Raw genomic sequence first — 24,269 nt, forward strand, 5'->3', positions numbered from 1 at the left:
GCCGATCCTAAACAAGGCCTAAAAACCAACACGAGGTTGATCCTCGGAACATCCTGCTTAGGGCCAACGAACGACACCCTACGTGCCGCTGGATCCTCCCCCTTCGTAAGGCCTAACTATTGCGAGATATTAAACTAATCCTTGTAGAACAAGGAGCAATCGTAACGGATCAGATCTACTAAACTATGATCAAGCGGGTGCCGCCCCTACGCCTAAGATAGGCGTAAGGGCGGCTAGACATGCAAGGGTTGCACTACGAAAGCATGTAATATGAAGAACAATGCTAACCCTAACATGTCTAAGATAGCTACGTTGCTCGCCATCAAAAAGGCTTCGATGACGAGCAACGCATGAACAACGTAGGCAGGCTTGTGCTGCCTAGATCGCGAGATGCGATCTAGGCAGCATGATGCTTACCGGTAGAAACCCTCGAGACGAAGGAGTTGGCGATGCGCCGAGATTTGTTTGTGGTTGAACGTTGGTTGTTGTTTATTCCATAAACCCTAGGTACATATTTATAGTCCAGCGGACTTTCTAATGTGGGCGTGCACTAAACCGTGCACGAGTAAGATTCTATCTCTAAACTAAGATGCGATCTAATATGTTACAGATACACGGGCAATTAAGCCCAACTTGGTATAAAAGGCCGATCCACGTATTACTTCTATATATATATTCTTCACGTCCATCTTGATCGCGGCCCACCTCTGACTTGGTCAAATTCTGGTGATAACAGTTTTTTCCTCTAAACTTTTCACTTATTCCCCCCTAAATTTTATTTGGCACACTGAACCCGCTAAACTAAATGTGGTGGTCCATTTAACCACAAATCTGGATCAAAAGGTTGGGTCAAAATACTAGATTAAGGGGTTGAATGTTGTTTATCGTGTTTAGTGAGCCAAGTAAAGTTTTGGAGAAAAATATGAACACGGTTAAAATTTTAGAAATGAGAAACGAACTTTATTCTAAATTGAAATGTCCCTAGTTACACAAATGGTTGCAATTAAGATATTTTCAATTTCTGAATTAGCTTGATGATTCGGGCTCACCAATGAGTTACGCATGAGTTACAACTAGGCTTTTAGTTGTAACTAGGACTTAGGTAACCTCACCCAACCAACCGAAAATTAGTTAGTAAATCTAAGTGGATTAAGATCTAGACATGCCCATCCCACAATTTCAAATAGACGGACATTGCCAGCAAAACCTTAACTAGTGGTTGTTCTTGCTTTGGTTGACGATGGCGAGGCAAGCGAGGACGGTGAGGCTGCATGCATTGGCTTCATTGATGTAGTTATAGTGGCACGTACAATGCCTCCTTCCCCAGGATGAGGAACACCACGGCCGGAGTGCTGGCCCCGATGGCGATCACGACGTATGCAGGCCACCTTGCCGTTGGCGCAACGGTGATGTAGACGGCGGTCATGAGCGAGACGACCATGGCGAGGCAAGCGAGGACGGTGAGCCTGTGGCCCCACATGAGCTGATCGAGCTTGAACTTGACGGGGTCCCGCCACGCCCAGATGAAGCAGAAGACGACGACTATGGAGCTGCACATGGCGACGGTATTGGAGATGACGAAGATCTTGAACGCCGCCGTGTGACCGTGGATGGCCGTGCCCTCGGTCTGGCTGTAGCCCCCTGGCATGGTGAAAGTGGCGGCGAAGCTGACGGTGGCGATCAGCGTGGCCACCAGCGTGTACGTGCCGACGCTGAGCTCGTAGTACTCGTCGTGGCCGGCCCTCCGGCTGCGCAGCGACTGGTACGAGGGGACCGGCGGCAGCAGCTCCTTTTGCACCTGGAGGCCTCCTGCTTCTTGAGCTTCTTCCACAAGTACATCTCGTAGGTGTCCATCTCCTCGGAGTGGGCGCGCTTCTCGATGAGGCTGCGGGCGGACTGGTTGTCCCGGTTGAGCAAGCAGGGGTTGACGCGGCGGTCCTCGAGCAGGAGCAGCGCCGACTGGATACGGGACATGCGTGCGGCGAGGTGCAGCGGCGTGTTGCCGTCGTGGTCGACACGGTTGACGATCTCCTCGGGGCGGACGTGCTTGAGCAGGCACCGGAGCGCGTTCACCTTGCCGCTGATGACGGCAACGTGGAAGGCGTTCCTGCCGCCGCTGTCCACCATCTCCACCACGTCGGGGCACTGCTTCAGCAGCTCCACCATGGCCTCGGTCGAACCGTAATGGGCGGCCATGTGCAGCGGCGACTTCAGGTCGGTGTTGAGCTTGTAGCCCAGGTCCACCTTCCGGTTCAGCAGCAGCTTCACCACGCGGGCGTTGTTCTTCTGCGCCGCGTAGTGCAGTGCGTTGTTCTCGCTCGAGTCCGTCAGCGCGATCTGCTCCTCCGGCGTCGTCGCGTCAAGCAAGATCTCCACCACGCCTGCTCAATTTGCCATCAGTTATCTAGTTTTACACACACTTACATGAACTGTACGTAGGCCAGGGCCCAGAGCTACTTACGTGTGTGACCGCCGAGCACGGCCTGGTGCAGGGCGGTGCCGCTGACGGAGTCGGAGGTGACGAACTTCTCGTGGACCCAGGGCTGCCGCATGATCTTTTCCACGACGTCGGCGAGGCCCTCCCGGGCAGCGATGTGCAGTGGCGACTGCTTCTTCACGTTGAGCGCGTGGCCTCGGCTGGGCTCGGCAGCCAGCAGCTTGAGCGCCAAGGCGCTTCTGCCGTACTTCACCGCCTCGTGCAGTGGCGTGTCGCCGGCCTTGTTCGCCATTAACAGAGGCCCCTGCGCGCTCTCAGCCTCAGGGGAGCTCGTGGAAGGTTCCCCCGTCTTTCCCTTCTCCTTCTGTGCGGCGCTGGGCTGCTGCGCAGGCCATACCTTAGCGCGATCGATGAGCAACTCAGCCACGTGTACCTTGCCCGCCCTGGCCGCCAGGTGCAGCGGCGTGTCGCCGTCAGCGTTCTTGCTGACGAGCAGCTCGCCCTTCACGCTCAGGACCTCCTTAGCGAAGCCGGCGTGGCCGAGTTCGGCGGCGATGTGCAGCGCGGTGTTCTTCTGGGGCGTCTTGGAACCAAGGATGTCGGGGTGGCCGGCCACCAACTTCTTGAGGCTCGCCGCGCTCCCCTGCACCGCCGCCTTGTGCAACTTTGGGTCCATCCTATTCCTATCTACAGTAGCTTCTACTCTTCACTATCCTCTTCTCTGCTACCTCGATCTCGATCGTAGAGACAGAGAGCAGCTGAGCTGATTGATCATGTAAATGCCCAAGGTTAAAGAGAGGAAGCGGTGCCGGACACGGGCTGGATACGTTGCCTCCGTCTCTAAATTTGGAATTCATTTTTGAGCTTGTGGCGCAGTTACTTGGTGCTTTGCTTGCCGATCATACGTTTGGCACATATGCCTCCCGCAGCCACCTCACCTGAGGCGCAGAGAAACACTAGTAATGAATTTGTAAAATCTATTGGCTTAGGTAGGAACAACCGAGTAATTTAATGGCCTTGCAAAAACACAGTCGTTTCGTTTTTTCTTTACAAAAATTATAGTATAACTAATTTTCAAAAAAGATTTATATTTCGGGACGGAGGTAGTAGTTGATTTTCAGTCGTTAGATCTACACGAATGGTGGAGAAAAAGAAAGGATAATAGTGTGCCTCAAGGTGTTCAGACACGAGACATTGTGCTTCACAACTTAGTGCCCTACCATCAAACTAGTTTGCACTTTCAATTGTTTTTCTATGTAGTCCTTATTATACTTCCTCCTTCTAGTAAAAAGATGTCTCGATCAACTTTATTAAAATTTATATTTATCTACACACTAAAACACATCTAATACATGTATATTTTGATAAAGTTGAGACATACATTTATAAACAGATGTAATACTTATAGTGTTGTGCAATTGCACTTTCGTAAGCTAATCTAGTAGTATGATGTAAGGCTTAGCTTCAGTGACCTTGATCACTTCAAAAAGAGTAAACTTAGAAAGGAGCATTTAGCATTTTGACTGGCCAAACCATGCAATTTAATTCCTCTAACTTTGATTACATGCATATAATGAGCTAATTAACATACTGTATGTAAATAAATACTCCGTGGATCTCTACTTCTAAAAAATTGACTGACATATTCGTACTAAATATGCATCTCAAGCACTAACCGTAGTACTCCCGCTGCATGTGCCCTGCTTGGCTGATTCTCCCTGTAATCCAGCGGCAGAACGTGCGGCTATAGTTGAGCTCGATCCCTTCCTGCCATGCTCGTCCTACTTGTTCTCGGACGCTTGTGTCACGACAGAACCAAGGAATCCAAGAGCACGTATACAACCACGCATTGTACAACCATGCAGCAAAAAGGAAACTAATGCCATAAAAAGTGCAAATTAACTAAAGACAAATCGTACTTGCATAAAAATGTTCTTAAAAGGAAAGAATTTGCGTAGAAGGAAATACCATTTTCTGATGCATATAAATGCTAAACCATTGTCTCCCCTTATCTATTAGGAAGAACAGAAAGCAAATTTCAAACAATACTACAACACCGTTGGCCCGGGAGCTCAAGTTTGTAGGGCTGTGTCAGCTACACAGATTTTACCAATCTAATCAGGTTATCACATATAAATACAAAATACAGCTCGTGCTTAGACTCAAGCTACATGCTACACGTGGAAAAAGAAACTCCTCAAAGCCGAGCACTGGACAACACACTCAAGTTTGCTCCCTACGAAATACTGCTGTATTTCACACAGCAACGTCATCATGCCTAAGGCTAAATAAATATGGAGGCAATAAAATTTATAATCTACACATTCGGCCACATCGATCAATCTGACCATAATACAGCAGCAATTGATCGGCTCGCGCACTTTCATGTAGTGTACACAATGGAGTGCAAAATATTGTCAGCATGGCCTCCCAAGAGCTCAGATGATGTTCAAGGAAGCTCGTCCCCGAAACCACCCCAGGTGGATACCTCAACACTTTTGTCACAGTAAACCAATGTACTAAAGATCAAATTGAACCATCCAAATATCGCCACAACATCTCATCAGAGGCCCATTGATTGTCATGGTCCATGACTTTGGGCATTTACACCTTGCTCGAAACAGCAACCCCTAACACACTGATTCTATCGCAACTTATTTCCTAACTGTTATCCATGTCTTCATCTTTCATTGCCAGACTTGGCCCGTCATCGAAGCCAGCACCAGGCGCAAGCTCGTTTAGATCTAAGAATGTTCTTCCAACACTTTCACTCTCTCTGCTGGGAACATTCGTCTTCTCGACAGACTGTAGCTGCAGCTGTGGCTGCTCCTCCTCTTGCTCCTCTTTATTTGCTGCCACTGCATGGTCTTCAGCTATTTTACTATTGCCATTACTACCTTTTAATTCCTCAGTGTCATCATCCTCTTCTTCCTGTTGCTCTTGGCTCGATGTTGAGAGTTCCATATTATTTTCTCCATCAGAGTTAGCATCGGGGTCCGATGCATCTGATTTACCTGCCTTTCCTGCCTCTGCATCCGTATCCGAAAAATCATACTGCTGATAGTTAATACGTGGACGAGAAGAACGCTTGCTGCGCCTGAGACCTGTCTGGGTTTCACCAACAGATCTCCGCTTAGCCCTCGGCCATTCTGACTTCGCAACTTTGTATGCCGTTGGGGCTCCTCTATATCTTCACTGGTGCCCGCAGAAAATTCCTCTTCCTCTTCATCATCATCTTCAACATCCTCTTCCAACCGGAACTCTTCATCCTCTTCAGACGCACTTGATGTCTTCTGATGTTTGCGAGTTCTCAAATATTCCTCATCATAAACCGCTTCTCCCATGATATCATCATCGCTGTCAAAGTTCGGATCAATATCAGAGAGAGCCTCAACAAAATCTTGCGTGTACCTCCGAGATCTTCTCCTCCGTCGGTTACTACAGAAGAAAGCATGAATGTTATTCAGCCTATTAAGTCCCACTGGGATTAACTGCTACATACCAAATGTTGAGTGAGACATGTACCTGCGATCAAGTGTTTCATTTTCTTCTTCAGCATCACTATCTCGGTAGTCATCCGACTTTGAAGAATTTCCATCATATAATTCATTAGCAAGAGGTGAGGGACCATTTAATTTGCCATTGCTTGATGACTCCGGTCTTGGTGTAAGCATCCTTCTATTGAGATTAGTAACAGGCTCAGCAGAGTTTTCTCTTTTCCTGTCCAACAATGTGTAAAAGATAAGTACCCAAATTTCTTCTTGTCTCTAAATCATAAATTCTCCTACCAAAAGAAATTTATCAAGCAGTAATAGTGATCGACATACTTTGTTATTTTGATTGCCTCATTTATTGAGCGGTCATAGTCATCTGCATCATAGGAAAAGTCAAACACTGTAACTAGAACAGGCAGTGAAATCAAGCAAACAACCAATAAAATTATAAGAGCTTATTTTAGTTTCCAGAAGGAACATGAGGTACCCAGTACACAGGGGCATAGAAGATAAATTTCAGCCACATGCTAGTCTCACTTTCCAGCCAGTAACCTCTTAGTAAGCAATCAATTCTGATTTTTGAAGCTTACCAAATGAGGTTATTTTATAGCCAGCCCTCAACAGAACTCTAGTTGGGTTAATGTAAGCTAGTCAACAGAGATATTTTCAAAGGTAAGATTCTCAGCATCTATGCGCCATTTTGACATTAATTTTCTGCTGATAAGAACAAAAGAATCAAACTAAATTACAAACAAGTAAATACGGTAGGGGCATGGTTTTTGAGTCGTGACTCAACAGTGAGTCGCCAAGGCAGCAACTCGGTGTATAGTCGACCAAAGTCATTGTATAGTCGCGAGTTGCCCTGATTTCTGGAAAACGACTCGGCGACTATACAGAAACTATTCAGCGACTTAAAAACCATGGGTAGGGGATCATGATTGTAAGTGACAGAACAGTGAGTCAGTGATGCAGGTTAATCAGACATCTAATGTGAAGGAAACAACTCAAAGAGTTCAACAACTGAACACTTACTGCAAGAAGTGTCATTGTGTACAACTGATAAGGATAATTTACATAAGTAGCATTCTGAAGATGTTTAAATTGGATAATACCATACAGAGTGACACGAGCAAGACGGATTGCAACTTGATGTTTGTAATTGTACTTAAGAATTAGAGCTGAATAACAATGCTTAATCAGTGGGGCCTTACCAAAGGTATATGTTACAGGCTTTCTATCACGAAGAGAGCGACCAGTGGTAACATCTGATGTCAAGTAACTATCAAGGAGGAGAGCTTCTCTCTGTTGCTTTTTGAGCGACCTCTCCTTCTTCTGCACGGCAAAGAAATGGTTGAGATTAACAAGCTCAAAACAACAAAGGGTTGTAAAACAAGCATATTAAGTTGAATTAGACATCAAGGATGGGAATGGGCCAGGTGGGCCCGCTGGGTCGTTGACCTGGCCCAAAAAATGAGCAACGGGTCTGGTCAGTCTGCCTCAAACGAGATTTTGGTCAGTTAGATAAGCTATGTACCTTATGAATCTTCTCAATCTCTGGAAGATATTCAATCTTCAACTTTTTGCCAAGGGAAACCTCTGTCCTGTTCCGACTAGAAAATAGCTTTTCCTAAACAAGGCAGAAACATAACTATAATTAATCATTATAAGGCATAAGATAACAACGACAATTAAGTCAGAAGTAGCATCTGATTAGCATTTCAAGTGAACAATTTTCTATCTACTTAACTTTGTTCTGCTCCTCGCAAGTTAGTCAACTATATTCACAACTACGTAAATATTGGCACATTATTTAAATTGGGATGCCTTCTTGTCCACAATAAAGACGGTTTTGAAAACAGGCATACCAATAACTATGCGCTAGATGGTGCCCAAATATTGGAGTTGGTTATAACAACTTCATGCGAGTTCAGACATGTTGGAAGCAGTTTTGTATGACAGTAATGTAAAGTACTAAAGTATATGAGATAAGAAAGCATTGTTGCTGCTATGGCATGACATTTTCTACTACAGAAACAGAAGTTCTACAGGATTGATTAGCCTAAAAAACATCATTTAAAATAATAATATTCTAATTTCGGCATAAATTGCATCCTAGCAGTACGATGCCTTTGCTACCATGCTACATGCGAATAAGTTTGTTCTTAACTCAAGCCAAATATGTCGAGAAAAGGAATTACTACAATGACACCAAGTACTGCTGAAAAATGAAGATATTTCAAAACAAGTTTTACAATCATATCTACTGCAAAGTGGCAGTGCTGTCAAAGTTTTGCAGAGTAACATCACCATCTTCTAGATATGGATGAAATGTTAAATACACTCCAGATCAATGTAATGGAGAACAAGAAACATGAATCCAGCAAATCTGAAATTAGAAAATGTAACATTTTTCTTCTTGTTCTAGTGAAAATGTTTTCTCTGCACTCATGCAGATCAATTTATACTATGAACTGGCAGATACATCAAAGAAAATCTCAAGCATTCTTTTTTCTGTTTAAAACTGTCTCCATGACTTCTCATGGTAATACTACTTTGCAACAGATAATAATCCAATAGAGTAGGTAAATCTGTATGCTGAACCAATTCACAATAGAGTAGATAATCATCCAATAGAGCTGTCAAAATTAACTATGCTAGTAATGAGGAGATCGAGGATGAACCAATTCACAACCTTAATACCAATCAAAGAACGAGTGCATTGATTTGGCTCGCGAGCTATATGGAGGACATTTTTTAAAAAAACATGGAAAAAGATATTTAGGAGCTTCAATAAAAGAAAACAAATCCATGGATACATACAGATGTGATCTGCATCTCCGTAAAGTTTTGTTAAATAATACTGTATATTTTGGGCTAGACGACATAATTATGGTTCCAAAAGGAAAAAAAACTCCATTTTGCTCCCCATATTTTTTTTGTGCAGATCACATCTGAGCATATATATGTTGACAAAAAGTTGTAAGCGCATATTAGACATCTGTATGTCCGTCTGTATTTTTTTCAGATTTATTTGAGTTTTAAAACGAGGATTTTGATTTTTTTTAATAAAGGAGCTCCATGTAGCTTGTGATCTAAAGTGACTTCTCGATCACGAACACTCATCACTCATGTTATATAACCTCTGTAATTTTTAGGATTGACTAAAGACATGTTAATTCATTATCAGCAATATATAATTGCGATTGCTGGAAGAACAAGTACACCTTAGTGCTCCCTCTGTCAGGATATGTAAGGCTTATTTTGTTTGGTTACAAGAAAGGCCTTTGACCATTGCTTACTCCATATAATGAATTTTATGTGTAAAAAAATCACAACCATAATTATTTTTTAGTACAGACACATGGCACCAATTTTCTGTCACATAAATTACAAGCTAATCGAGTAAATAATTGCTAGTCAAAACCTAAAAGGCTAGTCCTACCCCAAAAAATAGCCTAATATATCCAGACAGAGGGAATAACAGTATAACACACTATATGGAGCGTATATCAAGAACTCAGAACTTACTGCAACATCATCAAACTCATCAAAACTGGATGCAACAGTTTCCCACTGATAAGACACAATTGGAGGAGTTGAATCTCTTTTTCCCTTTGATCTCTTCCCCGGTTCCTTCTTCACCTGTTCCACTCGTCTAATTTCTCGATACAATCTATGTCCAAGAATTGGATCATCTTCGTACCTGTTTTACATGACTTGATTAGCATGGACCGTGACATCTGAACCATGAAACTTTTCAGGATACTTTTCAACCAAAAAATGGCGGAATTTTTTTGACCCACCAATATGAGATTCCAAGGGAATCTCCACCAATCGTTCTTTACGGAAGGTTGAAAGGTCATAACCCCGCTTTACGGAACTGTCAATGTGGTTCCGTATGTCCTCTTGCTGCAAAATGTATGCTTGATAGTGAGCTATCATATTTCCAAACATATCGAAAGTAGCACAGCACTCCAGCTGCTGGCTGCAATTGTCCTCCACAAAGATAGGAAGTCAAACAAAAAAACACCCCAATGCCTCTCTTCATATAATGTTTCTCAAAAACCAGCACCTAATTTGAAATTTCTTCAACAAAGTCTCTATTGTGAAGTACAAGAGCTAGTGCGGGGCTCCTTCCCCTACAAAATTATATTTACTCCTACAAATGTACCAATTAAATTACTCATTTGACATACACTAATCCAGTTCAATTCCAATTTTAGTTAGTTTGTTGTTAATTTTCCAATTGTTAGGTTCATGCTCAAAATAAGAGAATTAGATAGATAAAAGTGGGATCTTGTTAAAAAATTCACGATTTTTCACATTATTATCAGCCTTTCTCCGTCAAATTATTCTCTTTTGAGCCACAAAGTCAGTTAACCTTATCCAAGCTAAAATACCAATATACTAGTAGAATAAACAGTAACTGTTGTCGCAACCCACATTAGTAAGTGCTGAAGAATTTCCATAGGCATGTGAATGCCTTACCCACAAGCCAGATTGTTGGCTGTTTACCAAAGTTTTCAGTTAAAATAATACATGCAAAAGGCAACGAAAATTGGTCATGCTTGTATTTTACTCATCTTAGTGAAATAAGCTTTTCTAAAGAACTTAATCAACAGCAGTGGAACTCAATTCGAATTGCAAGTCAGAGTTAGGGTTGACCTAGAGATTGCAGTTAAAATAATACATGCAAAAAGTAGACAAAAATTGGTCGTGCTGGTATTTCATTCATCTTAGCGAGATAACCTTTCTAAAGAACTGGATCAACAACAATGGAACTCAATTCAAATTATCAGTCAGGCTTAGGATTGGTCTACACCAACAATATGGGACAATAAACACACATGTGAGACGTAGGAGATCAAACTGTACCAGGAATGATTACAGTTGTCTACTGTGAAGCACATAAGAAAAGGTCGAAACGTCGCAAACTTCATTGTCTCCGTAAGATGACAATAAAAATGAGCACGAACCTCAACACGTATGTCACATATTGCTTTCAAGATCACTAAACGAGTTGCCGGTTCTAGCTCCTTGTACATTTCAATTTCAGCTCTGTGCAGACAGAAGAATTAGAAAATTATCATGATAAGATTGAATCAACGATATTGTACCAAACATTTCTTATGTACAGGACTAACCCATGCGACGCAACTATTGGTAGATCACCTTCTGCAACCTGCAGTTTTGGTCTTTATTAGTTGAACAATTGAATGGATTGCCAATATCGTCATTTAACTGTTTGCAATATGGGATATGAGTAGTATACCCAATGCCACCAATCCCTTAGCTTCCTGCATAGGACGGTCACCCAGGTTCCGCGCCCCATAGCCATGCGGGTAACTGGGGGAATTGACTGCAAATGTGATGAACAATCATGAGAACTCAAGGAGGATGTTTGCATAGTTTGTGTGTGGCTCCATGAGCCAGAGAAAATGAAGTAAAGGGAGAAAGAGCAAAACAGGTACTCAATATGCCAACCCAATCCTAGAGACGTTGGCCGAATAGCATGTGTAGTGCAAACAGGTAAAAAAACAGGTAACAGAGCACATGATCGAATACAGATATACTTCAATTAATGAACTAAAGGAAGAACAGATACCCAGCATGCTAACCGAACCCTAGAGATGTTGGCCGAATAGCATGTATAGTGCGAACAGGTAACAAAAACAGTTAACAGAGCACATGATCAAATACATATATACATCAATTAATAATGAACTAAAGGAAGAAGAGATACCCAGCATGCTAACCGAACCCTAGAGATGTTGGCCGAATAGCATGTATAGTGCGAACAGGTAACAAAAACAGTTAACAGAGCATATGATCAAATACATATATACATCATCAATTAATGAACTAAAGGAAGAAGAGATACCCAGCATGCTAACCGAACCCTAGAGATGTTGGACGAGTAATCTGTATTGTGTAAACAGGTAGTAATAAAAGCAGTTAACAGAGCACATGATGACATACATATGTACATGAGTTAATGAAGCATGTTGTGGTAATGGGTTAGGTAGCATCAGTCATGTTGATATTGCAGCATTTTCTCAAACAATTAACAGAACACCTCCTAATGATTAGCACCAAGCTCCTAGAACCAGCATGCATGCAATAAAAGAAATGAACAAGTTGTGATTGTTGCAAGCATCATTTGTGGTGATCATGAACAAAACATGGGAATGCTTATGCACTCCCACACACACACAGTGCAGAACTCACTCCAGCTAGTAAGATAGTAGAAGAGAGACATAGATCGGAAAAGAAAAACTAGGCAAGCTAAGGAGATGTGACCTTTAGCAGCGGCATGTGAACATCGTATAGAGTGGCGTTAGGCGTGATAAGCGCGGCCTCGAGATCCTCCGCCGTGAGCTCGTCCGTGATGTTGAGCAGAGGGCGGAACACCTGCGTGGCAGAAGAAACAGCCGCGTCAAACCCTAACCCTATCTCTGGAAGCCCAACCGGAGAAAACAAGCCGAGCTGCCGTGCACTGTGGGGGGCAGCTGGAGCGAGTGAGGGGCTGGGGGCGTTGCATGATGAGTGAGACGGGGCGGGGCACGCACGTGGAGGAAGTTGAGGACGGAGCCGAGCTCCCACATGCAGCGGAGGCGCCAGCGGGGCAGGTCGGCGGGCGCGTCTGGTTCGGAGACGAGCGGCGTGACGACGCGGCATTGGGGCGTCTCGTCGGCGGCGGCGCCCGCAGCGGCCCGGCGGCGCGGGCGCTCCTTGGGGGGCGGGGGCGGGGGTCGCGGCTTGCTGTTGCAGGCGCGCGGCAGGCGCGTCTTCCTGGGGGTCGGGGCCTCCTCCGCCGGCTCGGGGGGCTCGTGGTCCTCCTTCGCCGGCGCCGCCGCCTCGGGCTGGTCCGGCGAGGCGGGGGAGGCCCCGTCGCCGTCGCTGGCGGCGGGCATGAGAGGATCCGATCGAGGATCTGCGTTGGCGTGGGGGTTAGGGTTGGAGTCGGATGGGGAGGGGGAGGCGGGAGGTGAGGAGGAGGAGGAGGAGGCCATGGGAGAGGAGGAGCAGAGAGGGAGCGGAGGGTAAAAGTGGGATTCCGCCCGCAGACGGGCGAGAGAGGGATTGGGCAGTGGGCAGGCAGGCGACTCGGGTGGGACGCGTCAACGTGAAACATACAGTACGGGTCGGGAGCACGGGACAAGCTTCGGTTCGGTGTAGTGCCGGGGTCGACCTGCTCGGTGTAGGGTTTTGAACCAGGGTTTCGTCGACCTTCAAACCGTTGCTTCTACGGAAGTACTTATTCTGACAGGATTTTCAAGTGCAACGGTTTTCCAAATCCAGACATGCGGGAAGTTTATGTGCTAAGAACTCAAATGACCAACACACCAAAGCACAGCCAATGATTACATCTGTATATCGGAAAAAAACTAGCCTCAAACCATGGCGATTTGCACAAAAATAACCTAAAACTTAAAGAAAAGCATTGGTCGACCCTCCGTGAAACTATTTCACCCATCCGACCCTTTTGTGTGGCGCCCCTCCCATCGGCGCCACACATGCCGGTGTGGCGCCCCTCTGCCGGCGCCGCTCTCCCCGGCCGACGTGGCGGCCTCGACGGCCGAGGCCGGTGCGCCCATCCGGACGTGGCAGCATGTGTGGCGCCCCTCCCAACGGCGCCACACATGCCAACTTATATCAAGTTTTCGGTCGAAAACATCCAGGGGCTCCGGACGTCTGGGACTTAGCCGTTTTGGCGAGCCTCTACTTGTGGCGTCGATGCCACGGGCGCCACACTAGCATGTGTGGCGCCGATGCCACGGGCGCCACACATCCACTTAAGTGTGGCGCCCGCGCCCGCCCCCAACCCGACCCTCTCTTTCTCTTCTTTCTCTCCTCTCTTTCTCTCCTCCAACCGCCGCCGTCGGCCGCCTCTCCGCCGCCCCGCCCCAAATCGTCCACGGATTGGACAGATACGGCCGGCCAAATCAATCCCCATACAATCCTCAAGGTATTCCCCTTCGTTCCCCTTCGATTCATCCAAGATTTGCTCCGGTTTAATTCGATTTAGCCGTTTTGCCTAGATTGGAAATGTTGGTTGTGTTTGAACCATAGATTTGTATGCATGTGTTTGAACCATAGATTCGAACCATAGATTTGTTGGACCCATAGATTGTATGCATGTGTTTGAACCATAGATTTGTATGCATGTGTTTGAACCATAGATTCGAACCATAGATTGTATGCATGTGTTTGAACCATAGATGTCAAATTTGCTAGATTGTATGCATTGTATCCAAAGATGTTTGAAATGGCTATGTATGTGTTGAAATGGGTATGTAAGTGTTGAATGTGTATATGTAGGAACCCTAGATATGTATGTATCCTAGATTTGTGGAGGAACCCTAGGTATCAAATTTCATGAATGTGTATGTGAAGGAATAACTCATATGGTGTTATATCCCTAGATATGAATGTATATGTATGTATTTGATGTATTTGTGATGGCTTATTTCGATATATTCTCATGTATGTGTTGCTCATAATATGTTGTATTTGTGCAAACATGTAGGATGGTGTGGCTCCTGGATCAAGAGTACGACGGGGATCACAGGGTTGTTCATATGACGGAGAGGACAACGGATCAAGATTCGTTACCATGGCACGGTGGATATACCAGTATGACGAGAGGTACACGGAGTTCATCCAGCCTACCGGTCTTCTCCCGTTCATATCCCTTGTAAGCCGTTGATACGTCTCCAACGTACCTATAATTTCCGATGTTCCATGCTTGTTTTATGACAATACTTACATGTTTTGCTTGCACTTTATAATGTTTTTATGCGTTTTCCGGAACTAACCTATTAACAAGATGTCGAAGTGTCAGTTCCTGTTTTCTGCTGTTTTTGGTTCCAGAAAGGCTGTTCGGGCAATATTCTCGGAATTCGACGAAACAAAGACCCAGAATCTTATTTTTCCCGGAAGACCCCAGAACACCGAAGGGGAGACAAAGATGGGCCAGGGGGGCCCCACACGACAGGGCCGCGCGGGCTCCACCCTGGCCGCGCCGGCCTATGGGGAGGGAGCCCTGGCGCCCCTCCGACTCCGCCTCTTCGCCTATAAGAGTCCTTTCGACCTAAAAACGCGATACGAATTGACGAAAACTCCAGAAAGACTCCGGGCGCCGCCACCATCGCGAAACTCCGTTTCGGGGGACGAAAGTCTCTGTTCCGGCACCCTGCCGGGACGGGGAAGTGCCCCGGAAACCATCTCCATCAACGCCATCGCCTCCATCATGCTCCGTGAGTAGTTCCCCCATGGACTACGGGTTCTAGGCTGTAGCTAGTTGGTATTCTCTCCCCCATGTACTTCAATACAATGATCTCATGAGTTGTCTTACATGATTGAGATCCATCGATGTAATCGGTGTTGTGTTTGTTGGGATCCGATGGATTGTTACATTATGATTAGTCTATCTATAAAGTTTGTGAAGTTATTGTTGCTTGCAATCTTGTTGTGTTTAATGCTTGTCACTAGGGCCCGAGTGGCATGATCTTAGATTTAAGCTTTATACTTATTGCTTAGATTGTATCTACAAGTTGTTTGCACATGTCTATGTCCGGAACCCGAGGCCCCGGAGTGACGACAAGCGGGATAGCTGGAGGGGAAGGCTTACGTATGAGGATCACATGTTTTCACCAAGTGTTAATGCTTTGCTCCGGTGCTCTATTAAAAGGAGTACCTTAATTTCCGATAGATTCCCTAGAGGCCGGCTGCCACTGCGCTGTTAGGACAAAATATGTTGTACAAGTTTCTCATTGCGAGCACGTATGACTATATATGGAAAACATGCCTACATGATTAATAATCTTGATGTTCTGTCTTAATGCTATTTCAATCCTATCAATTGCCCAACTATAATTTGTTCTCCCAACACTTGTTATTGGAGAGTTACCACTAGTGTAGATAGGCTGGGAACCCCGGTCCATCTCTCATTATCATATACTCGTTCTACATGTCATTGGAAGTAGTATCAACTATTTTACGGTGCCATTACCTACGTATTCTTATGCTGTCTGTTACGTATTCTTGTTACTCTTGCTCTCATATAACTTGCTACTTTCACATCACCCCTGTTACTAGTGTTTTTCCGAGTGCAGCTGAATTGACAACTCGGTTGTTAAGGCTTATAAGTATTCTTTACCTCCCCTTGTGTCGAATCAATAAACTTGGGTTTTACTTCCCTCGAAAATTGTTGCGATCCCCTATACTTGTGGGTTATCAAGACTATTTTTACGCGCTGGTGTCGGGGAGGCATAGCTCTACTCATAAGTTCACCTGGAGAGTACACTCTACCTCTCTCTCTTGTTTTTGTTTTACTTTATTTTGTTATGCTTAGTTTATTTACGTCTAGTTTTATTATGCTTAGTTTATTTTTGTCTAGTTTCTTCTTGTCTTGTTTTATTTTCCTCATATACCCAAAAATCCATAAAATTTTGAAAAACCAGAAAAATTAAAAACTGCTATTATGGGAGAACCTACAACCTATTTGGAGCTTATTGAATTATATAATAACTATAGAGAATCAAGAACGGGAAAAGTTATGAGAGTTTGTGATAGAAAAATTGAAAACAATTGCTAAGATCTTGCTTAAACGCCATGGTATAAACTGTTGCTCTAAACATGATACTAAACATCTTAAATTTCAATGTGGTTTTAGTGAGGAAATTTTAATTAAGAACTATAATTGGAATAGCTATATTCATTTTGGGTTCGAAGAGGTAGAACAATTTGTCATATTTATGGGAGCCTACGAGATAGAATCCTTCATGTCTAAAAATTATGAAACTTGTGTTGTTTGTAAGGACCTTAAAGATTATGTCTCTTCTATCCTTAATTTTTGCATAGAAAGCTACGAGTGATAATCCTTATATCATCGATTATAAAGAGAGACTCATTAATGCACAAGAATGCACTCACAATTTGCGGGAACCGGTGGAAGAAGAAATTGATGAACACTGAAAGCTCATTCGATGAAAAAGAGGAGGAAATCGATGAACACTGGAAGCTCATTGGATGAAAAAGACAAGGTGAGTGATGAACAAAAGGAGGAAGAATGGATTAGCTACCCATGCCAACCTTCTAATGAGAGTAACTCTTTATCTCTTACACTATTTGATTGTCCTCCATGCTTACGAAGGAAGATGAATGTTATGTTCTTGTGGATTCTCTTGAAATATTACCTATGAGTAAAACTTGTGAGAATAATTATGTTACTTGTTATCTATGATAATCCATGCTACTTTGATAAATCTTATGATAATGCTTTGTTTGTGCACGATGTCGAAATGCATGGTACTAAAGAGTTTTGCTTGGCAAATGTTTATGGTAAATCTCTAGATGATGGTCCTATGTTACTTGATAATATTAATTGTACTAATAATGAAAATGGGATTGGAGAGTTCTTGACTTTATCTATGAGTCCCATATCTTTTGAGATTGATCAATCATCTTGTTATATTATTGGTAAAAGTGGGTTTGAAAGTTTTAATCCTACTATTTTTGAGCTTGATAAAAATTATGTGTTTATGGATCATGAAAAGCATGCTTTATGTGATAGTTATATTGTTGAGTTTGTTCATGAAGCTACGGAAAATTATTATGAGAGAGGAAAATATGGTTGTAGAAATTTGCATGGTACTAAAATATCTCTCTATATCTTGAAAATTTTGAAGTTACTCCTGTTTTATCTTCTTATGCTTGTCACTTTGTTCTTCATGAATTTATTTGTGTACAAGATTCCTATGCATAGGAAGTGGGTTAGACTTAAATGTGTTTTGAACTTGCTTTTTTGATGCTCTCTTTTGCTTCAACTCTTATTTCTTGCGAGTGCATCATTAAAGCTGCTTGAGCCCATCTTAATGGCTATAAAGAAAGCACTTCTTGGAAGATAACCCATGTCTTTATTTTGCTACTTGTTTTGTTGTGTTTTGGAAGTTTTTACTACTGTAGCAACCTCTCCTTATCTTTATTTTATTGCAATGTTGTGCCAAGTGAAGTCTCTAATAGAAGTTGATGCTAGATTTGGATTTACTGCGCGAGAAGCAGATTTCTTCGTTGTCACGAATTTGGGTATGATTCTCTGTAGGTAACTCGAGAAAAATCTGCCAATTTACGTGAGTGGTCCTCGGATATGTACGCAACTTTCGTTAGTTTTGAGTTTTCTGATTTGAGCAACGGAAGTACCTCTTAAAAATTCGTGTTTACTAGGCTGTTCTGTTTTTGACGATTCTGTCTCTGTTTTACGCATTGTCTCTTGTGGACTTTATGTGAGGCTTTCTAGACGTGGAGAGTCTGTAGCTAATGTTTTATTGAGTTTTTGCAATGTGTCACTACGGGTCCAAGGTGGATTAAAGTTTTTTGAGTACTAACCCCTCTAATGAAGTTTATGAGAAGTTTGGTGTGAAGGAAGTTTTCAAGGGTCAAGAGAGGAGGATGATATATGATCAAGAAGAGTGAAAGGTCTAAGCTTGGGGATGCCCCGTGGTTCATCCCTGCATATTTCAAGAAGACTCAAGCGTCTAAGCTTGGGGATGCCCAAGGCATCCCCTTCTTCATCAACTTATCAGGTTTCTTCTATTGAAACTATATTTTTATTCGGTCACATCTTATGTGCTTTACTTGGAGCGTACTGTGTGATTTTATTTTTGTTTATGTTTGAATAAATTCGGATCCTAGCAATCCTTGTGTGGGAGTGAGACACGCTCCGCTTTTTCATATGAACACTTGTGTTCTTCGCTCTTACTTTTAATGTTCAATGACAAAAGTTAGAAGCTATTGCATTTATTGCTATTTGGTTGGAAACAGAAAATGCCTCATATTGTCTTGGATAATTTGATACTTGGCAATTGTTTTGAGCTCTCAAGTAGATCATGTTTCTCTTGCATCATGTAGTTTAAACCTATTAGTGGAGAAATACCATAGAGCTTGTTGAAATTGGTTTGCATGATTGGTCTCTCTAAGGTCTAGATATTTTACGGTAGAAGTGTTTGAGCAACAAGGAAGACGAGTGTAGAGTTTTATAATGCTTGCAATATGTTCTTATGTAAGTTTTGCTTTATCTCGGTTCATACTTGTGTTTGCTTCAAACAACCTTGCTAGCCAAAGCCTTGTGCTGAGAGGGAATGCTTCTCGTGCATCCAAAACCTTGAGCCAAACCTATGCCATGTGTGTCCACCATACCTACCTACTATGTGGTATTTTACGCCATTCCAAGTAAATACTTCATGTGCTACCTTTAAACAATTCAAAACTTTATTATCTCTTATTTGTGCCAATCTTTTATAGCTCGTGAGGAAGTATGTGGTGTTTTATCTTTCAATCTTGTTGGGCAGCTTTCACCAATGGACTAGTGGCTTCATCCGCTTATCCAATAATTTTGCAAAAAGAGCTGGCAACGGGGTTCCCTGCCCCAATTAATCAACTTTCATTAATAATTCTCTTCACGTGTTTTGCCTCGATTCATCGGTAAGCAACTTAATTTTGCAAATAGACACTCCTTCATGGTATGTGAATGTTGGAAGGCACTAGAGGATTCGGTTAGCCATGGCTTGTGTAAGCAAAAGGTTGGGAGGAGTGTCAACCATAAATAAAACTAAAATACATGTGTAAACAAATGAGAAGAGGGATGATCTACCTTGCTTGGTAGAGATAACGTCCTTCATGGGAGCCGCTCTTTGAAAGTCTGTTTGGCAAGGGGGTTAGAGTGCCCACTACCATTCGTTGACAACAACAAACACCTCTCAAAACTTTACTTTTATACTCTCTTTATGATTTGAAAACTTAAAAAGCTCTAGCACATGATTTAATCCACAGCTTCCCTCTGCGAAGGGCCTTTCTTTTACTTTATGTTGAGTCAGTTTACCTACTTCCTTCCATCTTAGAAGCAAACACTTGTGTCAACTGTGCATTCATTCTTACACATTTGCTTATTTGCATTCATCATATTACTTTGTGTTGACAATTATCCATGAGATATGTATGTTGAAAGTTGAAAGCAATTGCTGAAACTTAAATCTTCCTCTGTGTTGTTTCAATGCCTTTACTTTGAATTTATTGCTTTATGAGTTAACTCTTATGCAAGACTTTTGATGCTTCTCTTGAAAGTACTATTCATGAAAAGTTTTGCTATATGTTATTTATTTGTTAGCAACTATAGATCATTGCTTCGAGTCACTGCATTCATCTCATATGCTTTATAATAGTATGATCAAGGTTATGTAAGTAGCATGTCACTACATAAATTATTCTTTTTATCGTTTACCTACTCGAGGGCGAGCGAGGAACTAAGCTTGGGGATGCGATACGTCTCCAACGTACCTATAATTTACGATGTTCCATGCTTGTTTTATGACAATACTTACATGTTTTGCTTGCACTTTATAATGTTTTTATGCGTTTTCCGGAACTAACCTATTAACAAGATGCCGAAGTGCCGGTTCTCGTTTTCTGCTTGTTTTTGGTTCCAAAAAGGCTGTTCGGGCAATATTCTCGGATTCGACGAAACAAAGACCCGGAATCTTATTTTTCCCGGAAGACCCCGAGACACCGAAGGGAGACAAAGATGGGCCAGGGGGCCCCACACGATAGGGCCGCGCGGGCTCCACCCGGCCGCGCCGGCCTATGGGGAGGGAGCCACGGCGCCCCTCCAACTCCGCCTCTTCGCCTATAAGAGTCCTTTCGACCTAAAAACGCAATACGAATTGACGAAAACTCCGAGAAAGACTCCGGGCGCCGCCACCATCGCGAAACTCCATTTCGGGGGACGAAGTCTCTGTTCCGGCACCTGCCGGGACGGGGAAGTGCCCCGGAAGCCATCTCCATCAACGCCACCGCCTCCATCATGCTCCGTGAGTAGTTCCCTCATGGACTACGGGTTCTAGGCTGTAGCTAGTTGGTATTCTCTCCCCATGTACTTCAATACAATGATCTCATGAGCTGCCTTACATGATTGAGATTCATCGATGTAATCGGTGTTGTGTTTGTTGAGATCCGATGGATTGTTACATTATGATTAGTCTATCTATAAAGTTTGTGAAGTTATTGTTCTCTGCAATCTTGTTGTGTTTAATGCTTGTCACTAGGGCCGAGTGGCATGATCTTAGATTTAAGCTCTATACTTATTGCTTAGATTGTATCTACAAGTTGTTTGCACATGTATATGTTCGGAACCCGAGGCCCCGAGTGACGGCAAGCTGGGATAAGCGGAGGGAAGGCTTAGGTATGAGGATCACATGTTTTCACCAAGTGTTAATGCTTTGCTCAGGTGCTCTATTAAAAGGAGTACCTTAATTTCCCGATGAGATTCCCTAGAGGCCGGTGCCACCTGCAGTCGGTAGGACAAAAGATGTTGTACAAGTTTCTCATTGCGAGCACGTATGACTATATATGGAAAACATGCCTACATGATTAATAATCTTGATGTTATGTCTTAATGCTATTTCAATCCTATCAATTGCCCAAGCGTAATCTGTTCACCCAACACTTGTTATCGGAGAGTTACCACTAGTGTAGATAGTTGGGAACCCGGTCCATCTCTCATCATCATATACTCGTTCTATATGTCATTGGAAGTAGTATCAACTATTTTATGGTGCCATTGCCTCTGTGTTACTATTCTGCTACTTTACGTATTCTTGTTACTACTTGCTCTCATATTCTTGTTACTTTCACATCACCCATATTACTAGTGCTTTTCAGGTGCGGCTGAATTGACAACTCGGTTGTTAAGGCTTATAAGTATTCTTTACCTCCCCTTGTGTCGAATCAATAAATTTGGGTTTTACTTCCCTCGAAGAAGCGATTGCGATCCCCTATGCTTGTGGGTTATCGGCGTCCCGGGGTACTCCACGAGAGGCCATGGCCTCATCACCATGAGAACCTTGATCGGGAGCCGACTTGGGCATTTCTTTGGGACAATGTCTCGGAGATGACGAGCGATCCAAAGATCATGTACGGGTAGTACCACTGCGGAGTTGGACACTCTTACGGTTGAGCGGAGTAGCAGATCACTCTTTTGCAATCATAGTTTTCATTGATTCTCTTGGCATGTTGATGGAAGATTCTTGATAGAAGAGGTAGAATCTAACTTCTTGATTCTTACGAGGCTTGATAGGCGGCGGCGAGAGGAAGATCACAAATTGGCCGGTCCATCATAGCGGCCACGCTCGCGGCGTTCCAACAGCTTGTTTGGAGGCGACACGAGGCTGATTGACCTGTGGAGATTGTGCCTCACGACTTGGCCGCTTTCAACAACTACCTCCGGTGGTTCCATGAAAACACGCGTATCGAGTTAGTGAAGCACGCGTATGCTTGAGCACATCTTGGACGAGCCCATCGAGTTCGATGAGGTTGCGCAAAGCCAACACGACACCTTTGCTCGCGAGAGGAGATCGACTTCTATTGCTTCAGGCTGAACTTCGTGGTAATGGATTCTCTCACTAACTAGTACATCATCTAGATTGCCATGTGCTCGCTTAAATTGTGTATGCTATGTTTGTCACAGCGGACGGAATCACAAAAACAGGCGAGGAGTGCGAGATTATGTGGGAGCGAGAGCGGGAGAGATGAAAAGCACTGTCGGACCGTTGCGGCATTTCATTAAGGTATGATCACCAACTTTGAATGTACGCTATTATGATCCGGTGGCTTTGTAACCATGAGTTCCATGGCCGTGAGAACAACTTGCACGAAAGATGCGGCGGTTTAGCCAACTTGCTGGTTGCGCGACACCGAAATTCCTACATCTTCCTCTGCTTGAAGAGCGGAGGTATGGACTATTTTGTTCTTTGTCAAACATGTTCTTACTAATTTCAACTTTTGTAATCTCATGTGTTCATGTTTGTGAAGATTCTGACGACGGCAAAATTTTGAGTCAAAACATTAGTCGCGGCAAGAAGCAAGCCCCACGATGCAGCTTACCGGTTGAAGCCAGAGGGGCAATGCTCCAAACCGGTACACTCCGGAAGATTATGTCCGCGAGGAAAGAAGGTTGTCATTGAGGAGGATGAGAGGCGCCGCGGAGATCATCTTTGAGGATAATGAGGAGCAGCCGAGCCCTTATCTTCGAGAGCGGGGAGGAGCAGGAGGAGCAGCGGCAACAAGAGCCACGGCGGCGGACGAAGAGGATGGCCGTCCGCAGCCCGTGAGGACGACACGTCGAGGACGACACTAGGATGTGCTCTGTGTTGTTGTCAACTATATCTTCATAAGTATCGCATTGTGAACCTACTATGCCATTTCGAACCATGTCGCTGTAATGCTACTTGTTGTTTGAATCTACTTGCTACGATGTGAGTAATGAAGTGTTATATGTGTATGTTACCGAAATTGCTACTTGTTGTGTCCAATGTTGTACTCAAAAGCTGATTGGAGTTTGGTAGGATTTTTCATGTTTTTAACACAAGTCAATGTGTGGCGCCTACACGGTGGCGCCACCTTGCCTTGATTGGCGCCGCGGCATCGGCGCCACACATGCCAACCTATATCAACTATTGGGTCGAAAACATCCGGGGGCTCGGACGATAAGTCCTTAGCCGTTTCAGCGAGGCTCTTTGTGTGGCGCCGGTGGCATCGCGCCACGCATGCTAGTGTGGCGCCGTGGCATCGGCGCCACACATAGGAGCCTCGCCAAAGCGACTAAGTCCCGGACGAGTGTCTCACGGTATGTTTTGGGCAATTGTAAGGGCATGTGTGGCGCCGATGGGAGGGCGCCACACATCTTTGCCACGCTCGGATCGGCGCACCGGCTCGGCGTCCGAGGGCGCCACGTCGGGTGGGAGAGTGGCGCCGGCGGAGGGCGCCAGCGGCATGTGTGGCGCCGATGGGAGGGGTGATACGTCTCAGACGTATCGATAATTTCTTATGTTCTATGCCATATTATTGATAGATACCTACATGTTTTATGCACACTTTATGTCATATTCGTGCATTTTACGGAACTAACCTATTAACAAGATGCGAAGTGCCGGTTCATTGTTTTACGCTGTTTTTGGTTTCGAAATCCTAGTAACGAAATATTCTCGGAATTGGACGAAACGAAGACCCGGGTTCCTATTTTCCCGGAAGCAACGAGACACCGGGGAAGGACCGGAGGGGGGCACGCGGGCCCCCCGGACCATAGGCGGCGCGGCCCGAGGCCCGGGCCGCGCGCGCCCATGGTGTGGTGCCACCGCCTTCGACCCTCCTGCGCCGCCTCTTCGCCTATATAAAGCCTCCGTCGCGAAACCCCGATGCGAAGAACCACGATACGGAAAATCTTCCGGAGGCGCCGCCATCGCGAAGCCAAGATGCAGGGGACGGGGAGTCCTGTTCCGGCACCT

At 44.3% G+C, this 24,269-nt stretch overlaps 1 pseudogene; it reads right to left on the minus strand.

The window, feature by feature from the left end:
* Nucleotides 1–4,400: 4,400 nt before the first annotated feature.
* LOC124672469 lies at nucleotides 4,401–12,944 on the minus strand (annotated as a pseudogene).
* Between the last annotated feature and the right edge of the window lie 11,325 nt (nucleotides 12,945–24,269).

Source organism: Lolium rigidum, chromosome 7 (assembly GCF_022539505.1).
Source record: "Lolium rigidum isolate FL_2022 chromosome 7, APGP_CSIRO_Lrig_0.1, whole genome shotgun sequence".
Classification (NCBI taxonomy): Eukaryota; Viridiplantae; Streptophyta; class Magnoliopsida; order Poales; family Poaceae; genus Lolium; species Lolium rigidum.